This window comes from Papio anubis, chromosome 19, assembly GCF_008728515.1.
Source record: "Papio anubis isolate 15944 chromosome 19, Panubis1.0, whole genome shotgun sequence".
Taxonomy (NCBI): Eukaryota; Metazoa; Chordata; class Mammalia; order Primates; family Cercopithecidae; genus Papio; species Papio anubis.
Window position 1 is genome coordinate 35,139,977 of NC_044994.1, and position 9,110 is coordinate 35,149,086.

Sequence of the window (9,110 nt, forward strand, 5' to 3'; positions counted from 1 at the left end):
AAAGCCTTTCCAAACTTCTCCTTTCCTTTACCTCACAAACATGACTCCCTCTTTTCTCTTCCTACTTCTGTTCATTCACTTATGTTTTTGAGCTACTCTTGTCCATGGTATCATGAATTCTCACCTTCATATGTTCTTAGATCATTGTTTAATACCCACTCCCACTTTGATGGTGCTGGACACTCAGCAGTATTTTTAAAAAATAATTGTTGAATTCAGAACCATCTTTATATGTTCTTTCAGGTTTCTGGATTGGCCAGCAGTACTGTCTATACTTAAATCAGAACAGCTAAGCAGTTTAGGTGTGGAAATGCCCTGTGTTTGAGACGTGGGTGTATTTATTACATTTCCTCCAAAAAACAACTCACCCGTGTATCCTAGAGCTACTCATGAAATATTCACAGCAATATCACAGTTTTATTATTTAAATTAAATAATATATTTGACAAAGCACTCAGTACACAGGAAGCTCTCAATAAATGTTAAGCTCTGTATTTAGCTCTTGCTCCTCCTCTAGACAAAGTGTGTTTTATAAAGCATAACTGAAACATACTGAATTTTAATATAAATTATTGGCCCTGTTTTCACCAATTGTAACAAGAAACAGAACGAAGATCTTGGAAATTCTGTGACATAAACTGAAAGTGTGAGAATTAGATGGCTTACGGTATGAACATAAACCTAGTTATAGTTTACCTTCCAGGAACAATTCATGCTCGACTATGATGGCTTTTCGGTCACCACAGTCAACTTTCTGGACATCACTCAGCAGTGACAGACAATTCATCACATATAACAATAAATATGAACTTATAGCTGGAAATCAGGATGAATGTTATCCCAAGCAACAGTGGTTGAATTGGCAAATTACTCTTCACCATAAATACGGTAACCTTGGGAAGTTGTTGAGCAATAAAATGCACGTCACAAAGACATCTGATATTTGAAAAAGAACCCTGAATTAACCAGCAAAAAGGAGTCATCAGTCTTTCTGATAGATGGGTAGAGATTAATCCTGTTTGCTGGTTCATAGCAAATCATGTAATGCCTATCTTCTCCTACACCAAAACGCTGCTCCATACTTGTCAGACTTTCTCTTTAAAACACAGATTAATATTCGTCCACCTTCTATAGCTACTCATAGTCTCATTCTTCCTTCAGCTGTAATAACCACACCCTATTTTTGAATATGTCCTATTTAAGGCCACTTTAAGAGGACTGCTGTGTATTAGAACTTAGAACATCTGTGTGAATTGCATTTACAATTTATTTATGCTTGTGGCAAATGTATTTACTCTCTGATATATTTAACAGATTATATTAAAAATGCTAGGAAGTTTAGCCCAATATGAGGCAAAACAAAAATTATTAGCAACCATTTTTCTCTGGATTGATTAATAACATCAAAAAACTATCAAATTTCATTTTTCATTTTCTTAGGTTGTGAAAGTTATTATTATCCAACAGTCATATATCATACAAAAATGATATCATACTGCCAGTAAATATAAATAGAATACATGTTAATTAAAATTATATATGCAAGATCATATATTTTAGACTCAATTCTCATAAGTAAACACATGTATTGGCTTGAGAAAATACTTTGACTAGTGATTTATTTAAACATCCTCCAAACAGAGAAATCATGTCTTATGGTTTTTCTTTGCTATATGAGCTCTATATATGAGCTTTCAAAACCTGAGCAAATAAGGTTATCTAATGTATTTCAAAGGGTTTTCTAAAAGAAACCAATAAAATTAAAAATTGAAATAGATTTTTACATTTTTTCTTAGTGTTTTGGAAATATTTTCACTTCTCTTTGAATTGTTTGCCACAGAAATATCTGTAGCATTTATTTGATAATGCGTTTCATATACTATTTGGCATCTGTTATATTGTCTCTAATCAAATAAAGTTTTCTTTAACTTTTCTCTTTACAAAGGCAAGTACAGTTTACTTTGTTGCATTTGGTGGGAAAACAACCTTAAAGATTCTCAAATACCTTCATTAAACAGATGAGGTTCAAAGAGTTTAATGACTTGCATAACATGTACATTTTAACAGTTCCAGAAAGAAAATGGGTGTTTAGCTTTTTGACTAATGTTCTTTCCTGTTATTTCTTTGTTAATACATATATGAGTTGCGTGATTAGCTCCACTTATAGAGACCTCAACTTACGTTCTGAGCAAAAGGCACTCAACCCAGGCATGTATCACCTGCCCTTGCCCAGAAACTTTGCCTCTTTCCTTTTTGCCTCTTTCAGCACTACTGGATTACATGAAACATGCACACACACCCCATACCATAATAACTTATTGTCATAAATTAACTTATTTATAAATTGACCCTCCAAAAATAGACTCCCTGGCACAATATAGTTACCAATACCCAAGGCATTTTTGTAAGCTCACAAATCTTAAGTTTACTTTGTTTCTATTGCCTTGTCATTGCTTAGTCTCTAAGCTTAGTCTCTAAAGCTTTCTAAGTGGCAGTAAACAAGTATAGTCAAGGTAAAAATAGTACACCAAGTTCATCATGGTCAATTCCAAGGATAAAGAGGGTCATAGCAGATAAGATCGTCTCCAAATTTGTCATTTTCCACAGTACATAATGTCCTGACCATGGTAGATATTCAAATATATTTGTTGAGTTGGTTTCATTTATATATAAAAATAGGATTGCTAGCAAACCATTAACCAAGTGGTTACAATTGTCCATTAGTTGCTCACTGACTTAACTGGACCAAACTTTAGTCAGGCTTCTCTGCTCTCTGCAGGTCCCTAAACTTTGGCTGGCCCTAAGTCTGAGCAAGCACTAAAACACAAAAGATCCCCTATTAATAGCTCATTTTAAGAATCAGCTGACCACAGCTAAAAATACTTTCTGTGAGACCACCCTGACCATGCTGTCTGTTCGCCTCCACTCACTTGCCAGTTTTTCCTCGAAAGCTCCTACTAGCCCTGCCTGACCTTGCTTATAAAGAAAAGTCTTTTTGTGTTTGATTTTGAAATGCTTGTAAATCCTAAGCTTGGAGCATTGTGATAGTCTTTTTGAATAAAGTTTCTCCTAAATTTAAGTCTGGATTTGTTTTTATTTGACACCATTATCAGACATAGATCACAGAAGGAGGAATTTCCTTTACTCAGTGGCATATCATTCTTCTACAAAGGGAGAAATCTAATAGCATTATATTTTAAGTGTTAGCATTCCCTATAAATTAAACAAATCTACACTTTTATTCTTTATTTATTTGGCATATTCAAGCAGTAGTGTTGGTGTCTGTGGGTTTGTAATAGAAAGTGATGAGGTATTCTGAACAGCTGTCAATAATGTCATACCATTAACCATATACGCAGTGACTAGAGGGAAAAATAATCAGAATTCATATTTTATATCCATATTTTATTTTTGAACAGCAATAAGATAGGCTATCTCAGGAAATTCAGCATAACTGAAGTCAGTATAACTTCAGTCTGGTGTCTTAATACCATCTGAAATGCACTAAAGATAGCTGCTTCAGAACGATAAGGCTTGAAATATGATTGCTGGTTTGAACTTAATGTATGAAGAATAATAAAACCATTTCACAAAGAAAATAATGTAACATAAAGTGAGATAAGAAAAGAATATCAATGTATCTAGCACTTAGATTCCACATGTCAGGAGATTATTATTAGAACAATTTACTATTATATCTTATTTAAATACCACATTATTTCCAATGTAGTTACCACCAGCTATGATTTTCACTTTTTTACTGACTCTATTCCAAGACTTCAAAAGACTTAAGAACTGTTTTATAGAGTTATCTTCTTCGAGAATTAGAAAAGGAGGCATGGAAAAGTTAGGCTGCTCAGGAGGCAGTGTTATAGATTGGTAAAGGGCTCCACAGTCCTCCTTTCCTTTGCAAAAAAAAGCCTCAGTTTCTTGGGGTTCACTCAATTGAGTCCTCATTTTAGTGAAATCTGATTCTATTATACATGGTTTGGAGAAAGTAGTATATTCTAAAGGGTGGAGGACTTCACACGTTAGCTATATTTTTATTATGTTTTAAGAGAAAATAGCCAAGGAATACACTGAAATCATTATAGATGTATTTCAACTTCTATCACTCTAATTTTGGAAAGGCAGTCTTGGCACGAGGAAGTATAAACGATATTGTTTTGTTTTTAATTGTATTAATTGAGGTATGATTTACAATAAATAAAATGCATGGCTGTTTGGTGTTAAAGGTTACAGACTTGTGACTCCCTCTCTTTTTCTCTCTCATCACATGTATACTATATATACAGCAGCATATAGTACATATATAAAATGTACAATGATATAATGCACAAAAACATGGAGACAGGAATACACAAATTATGTTAAGGATGCAAGGGAAAGTTATCTTTGATGGATCAGACAGGATAAGCAATTCCTGAGAGGTAAAACTGAAGGGAAAGCACAGGACTAAAAAAGTCTCTTAAAATCAGGTTAAGAAATTTATACTTTCTCAGTGACATATATTAAATGTACTGCTCGAATGTCTGGGGTTAGGAAAGAATTGGATAGGCAGATTGGCTGATCTTGGCTGGGTCTGCTCACATGTTTGGCTATTGGCTGGCTGGTTTGTGAGGCAAATGCTGTGACTTGGCTCTGCTCCAACTGTAGTGATATGCTGGTAAAGTGTTTTTCAATGAAAAAAAAAAAAAAAAAAAAGAGTAGTGAGAGTGGAAGCCCTGATTTGTAGCATTTGCTCATTTCTCTGGTTTCAAGCTACCAGTGGTTTAACAGCTGTCTCATGAAATTTGTGAATATTTAACAATGAAGTCGTGCAAGCCTATACAAATCAATTCAAGCACACTGCTATAACATACCTCTCTCTCCAGAAGACTAGCTCTAGGGTGCTGTCATGGTGATGGCAGAGGTACAAAAGGGAAAGCTCCAATACACAAGCCCATTTCAACCTTGGCTTGGGTCATGATTGCCACTTTCCACTAGTCAAAGCAGGTCCCATAGTTGATCCCCGTGTCAAGAGGTATGATGAGTTTCTCTTCTCATGAAGAGGGGGCCATGCAAAGTACACATGGTAAAGGGTTTAGACTCAGATTTCAACACATCCCTGTAACCCATCATACTGAAGATTCTCATATTTTATTTAAAGAATGTGCTTTTGATACTTGTGTATTAATTTTAAAACTGAGGCAAAACATACCAAAAATGATTTCATTATTTGACAATGGATACTCTGAGAAATCAGTATGATTTGCTGACTCTTGGATATGGTGAAATCAGCTTGTCTGAATTTTCATTTTGATTAGCACATACTTTCTCTTACTGATATGTATTTGTACACATGCAAGAAAATATATATGCTTTTTTTTTTTTTTTTTTTTTTTTAGCCTGAGAGAGTATAATTTTGTTCCAGGTTTGAGAGAATCTTTCTTGGCAGCAAGTCTTCTTGTGATTGATTAGAATTCAGGAGAGATAGTGAGAATGTTGGCATATCTAATAAAAAGAGAGAGAATCTGGGACTGCTTTCAGAGGAATAAAAATAGTGATGGTTCGTGGAGATGCTGCTTGTCCTCATTTAGGGTTGGATTATCTTCTGGTGTTTGTAAACTTAACAACCCTTGATCACTCTGAAATTCTAATAAAATCTAGATTTTCCCCCCAAATGTGCTAATGATGCCAATGTCACTTTTACCTGGCAAAGAACCAGGAATTAATTCTGAGAGGAGAATTTATTTTCTGAACTGAGACCTAAAACATATAACCTCACCATTAAGTTTGAGGGTACATTATCAATTACAAAAAAACATTCTTGCTGCTGCTGTGACCCTAACAGATCCGTAAGTATTTGAATGTGGATTTTTCTTCACCTTTCTGCTTCTTTGATCCTACTTTTCAACGCTTAAGAAACAGAGAAATTTCTTCCTGCAATGCATGAGGAAAGCAAGGCTTTACTTTATAATATGGGTTTAACTGAAGGACTTGTCAAACTGAATGGAATGTAGAGTGATTCAGATGTTCTGACAAGGGCATAGAAAGCAAAGAACAGCGCTCTGTGGTTTGTCAAAAATTCATCTAAAGAACACTTCAACTACTCCTACTTGGGAAAAAAAAAGTATATTATAAATCCCAAATCCCTTCTGTTTATATTATAATATAAACCACCTCCAGATGAGAGCATAATGAATTAAATAAGCTCTCTTTTCATAATAAATAATAGGTTGATACTTAAAAGATGTTTCCATCAAAGCATCTTAGGAAACTTTATTTGCATTAATTGACTCAGCATTAGTAACACATAGAAAGACTGGTGCTATTACTTTTCTTACTCTGTGTTCCCGAATTTTATTTCTTCCCCAATTGATGCATTATATTTTTGAAAGTTCCATCAGAATCCTGATAATTCAATAATAGAATTCAAAAGATATAATTGATATAAAGTATTTAATTAAATTGCAATGGCAGAATAATTACGGGATTTACAATATGAATCAAAATTTTTTTCACTAGGTATTCTTTTCTTCCCAAGATTCCTTTTGTTTCTTTGTCATTTTATTTAATCATGCTATTTATGAAATAGTTATTATTGAGTAATTTGCTCCAAGTGACTCTGACTATTGAGAATTCTACTTTTCTCTCAAGATCAACAAAGGTCTTGCATCCTTTAGGAAGACTTCCTTGTGTAATTCAATCTTTATTTTGTTTCATTTGTGAGACTGCAACTATGATGGGTCTTAAAATTATATTTAATTTATTTCAAAGGTTGAAATATGTTAATTGTTCTTAAACTAGAGTGTTATTTTATAAAGCTATTCCAGGTAGTACTGATTTTTGCTTTTGGCTTTGGTAGAAGCTCAAACCTGACTCTTGTTCCCACAGAGAACTACAATAAATTGATAAAATATTCTGAAAAAACTTGTTTGAAGGTATTAGAAACCTTCCATTTCTCCAGGATCGGAAGGGCTAAACTTTCTGACAGAAGCAAAGTACAGATAGGGGAACCTGCCACTTACTGTATTTTTCCTGGCAGCAGATTCAAATTCTACCTTAATGACTCAATTGCTGAGTAGAACTCTGGGCAGTCTAACAGGATGTGGGAGACAGCAGTTGGAGTTCAGATCCTGCCCAGGCAGGGGAGCCAACGTAAACATCCAAAGATTTCATTGAGGAGTCTCTAAAGCCCTTCATTCATATATTAACTATAAAAAAGCATTCCTCAAGAGTATATTCAATTTTTAATTAGTCCAATCCTTGAAAGAAACTACAACAAACTATCCCTAGTTGAAGTTTATTTAAGAAACAAATTCCTACAAAACAATAATAATCAAGAAAATATGGTGCTGGCATAGATGGATTTATAGGCCAATGAAATAGGGTTAAGATTCCAGAAGTCTTTACTTATTCCACAAAATGAAACAGCTGAGGAGGAGAGTGGCAATCTAAATAACATATAAAATAAAATATCCAGTCTGAAGCAGGGGAGATAAGAGGAAACAAAACATCAAAATGTGCACAATAGAACAAACACATGTGGAAAATCAAGGTCTGAGATAAGGCCAAAAGCAGTGTTTTCCTGCTGTCACCCTCAATACAACTCAGAATACTTCTGTTACCAGATAATGTGGGGGTTTTCCCTACATACCAAGTAATTCTTCCACAGATTCTCCAGGAGACACTATCCAAGTGTCCTCTAATTCAGTTCGATTTCGATTCTGACACAACCTATATAGAGATAACATCAGATCCTAGATTGAGGATTTAATCCCCCAAAACTGCCCCCTGCTGAGACAGCTAGGTGGGAAGGACTCCATGGCAAAATTATAACTGACCTGTGCACTCGGGTGGAGCCACAGAAGTTCATGCCATTTGCAACAGGGAGGAACCTGGCCCCTCCTCTTCCTGTGTGGAACCTGGAATAAACTGCAAGGCAGGAAGTGCACCAGCAGGAACTCTGGCTTTGTGGAAGGTCTCTGTTTCCCCTTTTCTTTCATTTTACCCAATAAACCCTGCCCTGGTCACTCTTCAAATTGTCTACCAGCCTAAATCTTCATGGCCATGTGATAAGGACCCAGTCTTTAGCTGAAGTAAGGAAAAGTCCTGAAACATTTTTGGTGCCCAAAGTGGGACTTGAAAAGTGGTGAGTGTAATGGAGACTCAGAACCTCTCACTGTCGCTTCTAAGCCTTTTCATTCTCGGACTTCTGAGGGTAGGGGAAATAGTACCCACATCCCCATTGCTCCCGGGAGTCAGGAAGGTCAACCTCAGTCTCCATGGTGTTTCCTTCCTTTTTCAAGAGTAACCTGCAAGCAGCAGCTCACTATCACCCTCCCCTCCCTGCTGGGACTGGGCCACATGGCCCAGGGAATCCTGGGTGGCTGGCTGGTAGTCCTTACCATGTACTGCTCAAGACTTCCTCTTCTACAGCCAAGGGGTTCAACTCCATTGGACAGTAATTAATCTCCCTGGTGGAGGAACCACTTGCATAAGAATAAGAGGTTCTTTCCCAGGCATTTTAAAACTGTTCCTTTTTTCTTTTTTCTTATACAGTGCATCAGCAGTTAACTTTTAAAGCTTTTTTTTTTTTTTTTTCCTTTTAGAAGATGGTTCACTAGGCCAGGAAAGATAAGGATCCCTGTTTATATTCTCTGTAAAGTTTTGGTTGTGAAAAAGGGTGTTCTGGGGACTGGGCTTTCTCTGGCCTGTGTGTTTTGTATGATGTCTGTAAAAAAAAGCTTTAATTAATTTGGTCAACAGAAAGACAAGCACTTAGATCAATTTTGTTTTTAAAGGGAAGATAAAAGCTGTAATACCTTTCAGTTCCCATGATTTTAACCTTTGATAAATAAAAACAACCTTAAAAACTATTGGTGGCTGGGTGTGGTGGCTCAAGCCTGTAATCCCAGCACTTTGGGAGGCCGAGACGGGCAGATCAAGAGGTCAAGAGATCGAGACCATCCTGGCTAACACGGTGAAACCCCGTCTCTACTAAAACAATAGAGAAGACTAGCCAGGCGAGGTGGCGGGTGCCTGTAGTCCCAGCTACTTGGGAGGCTGAGGCAGGAGAATGGTGTAAACCTGGGAGGCGGAGCTTGCAGTGAGCTGAGATCCGGCCA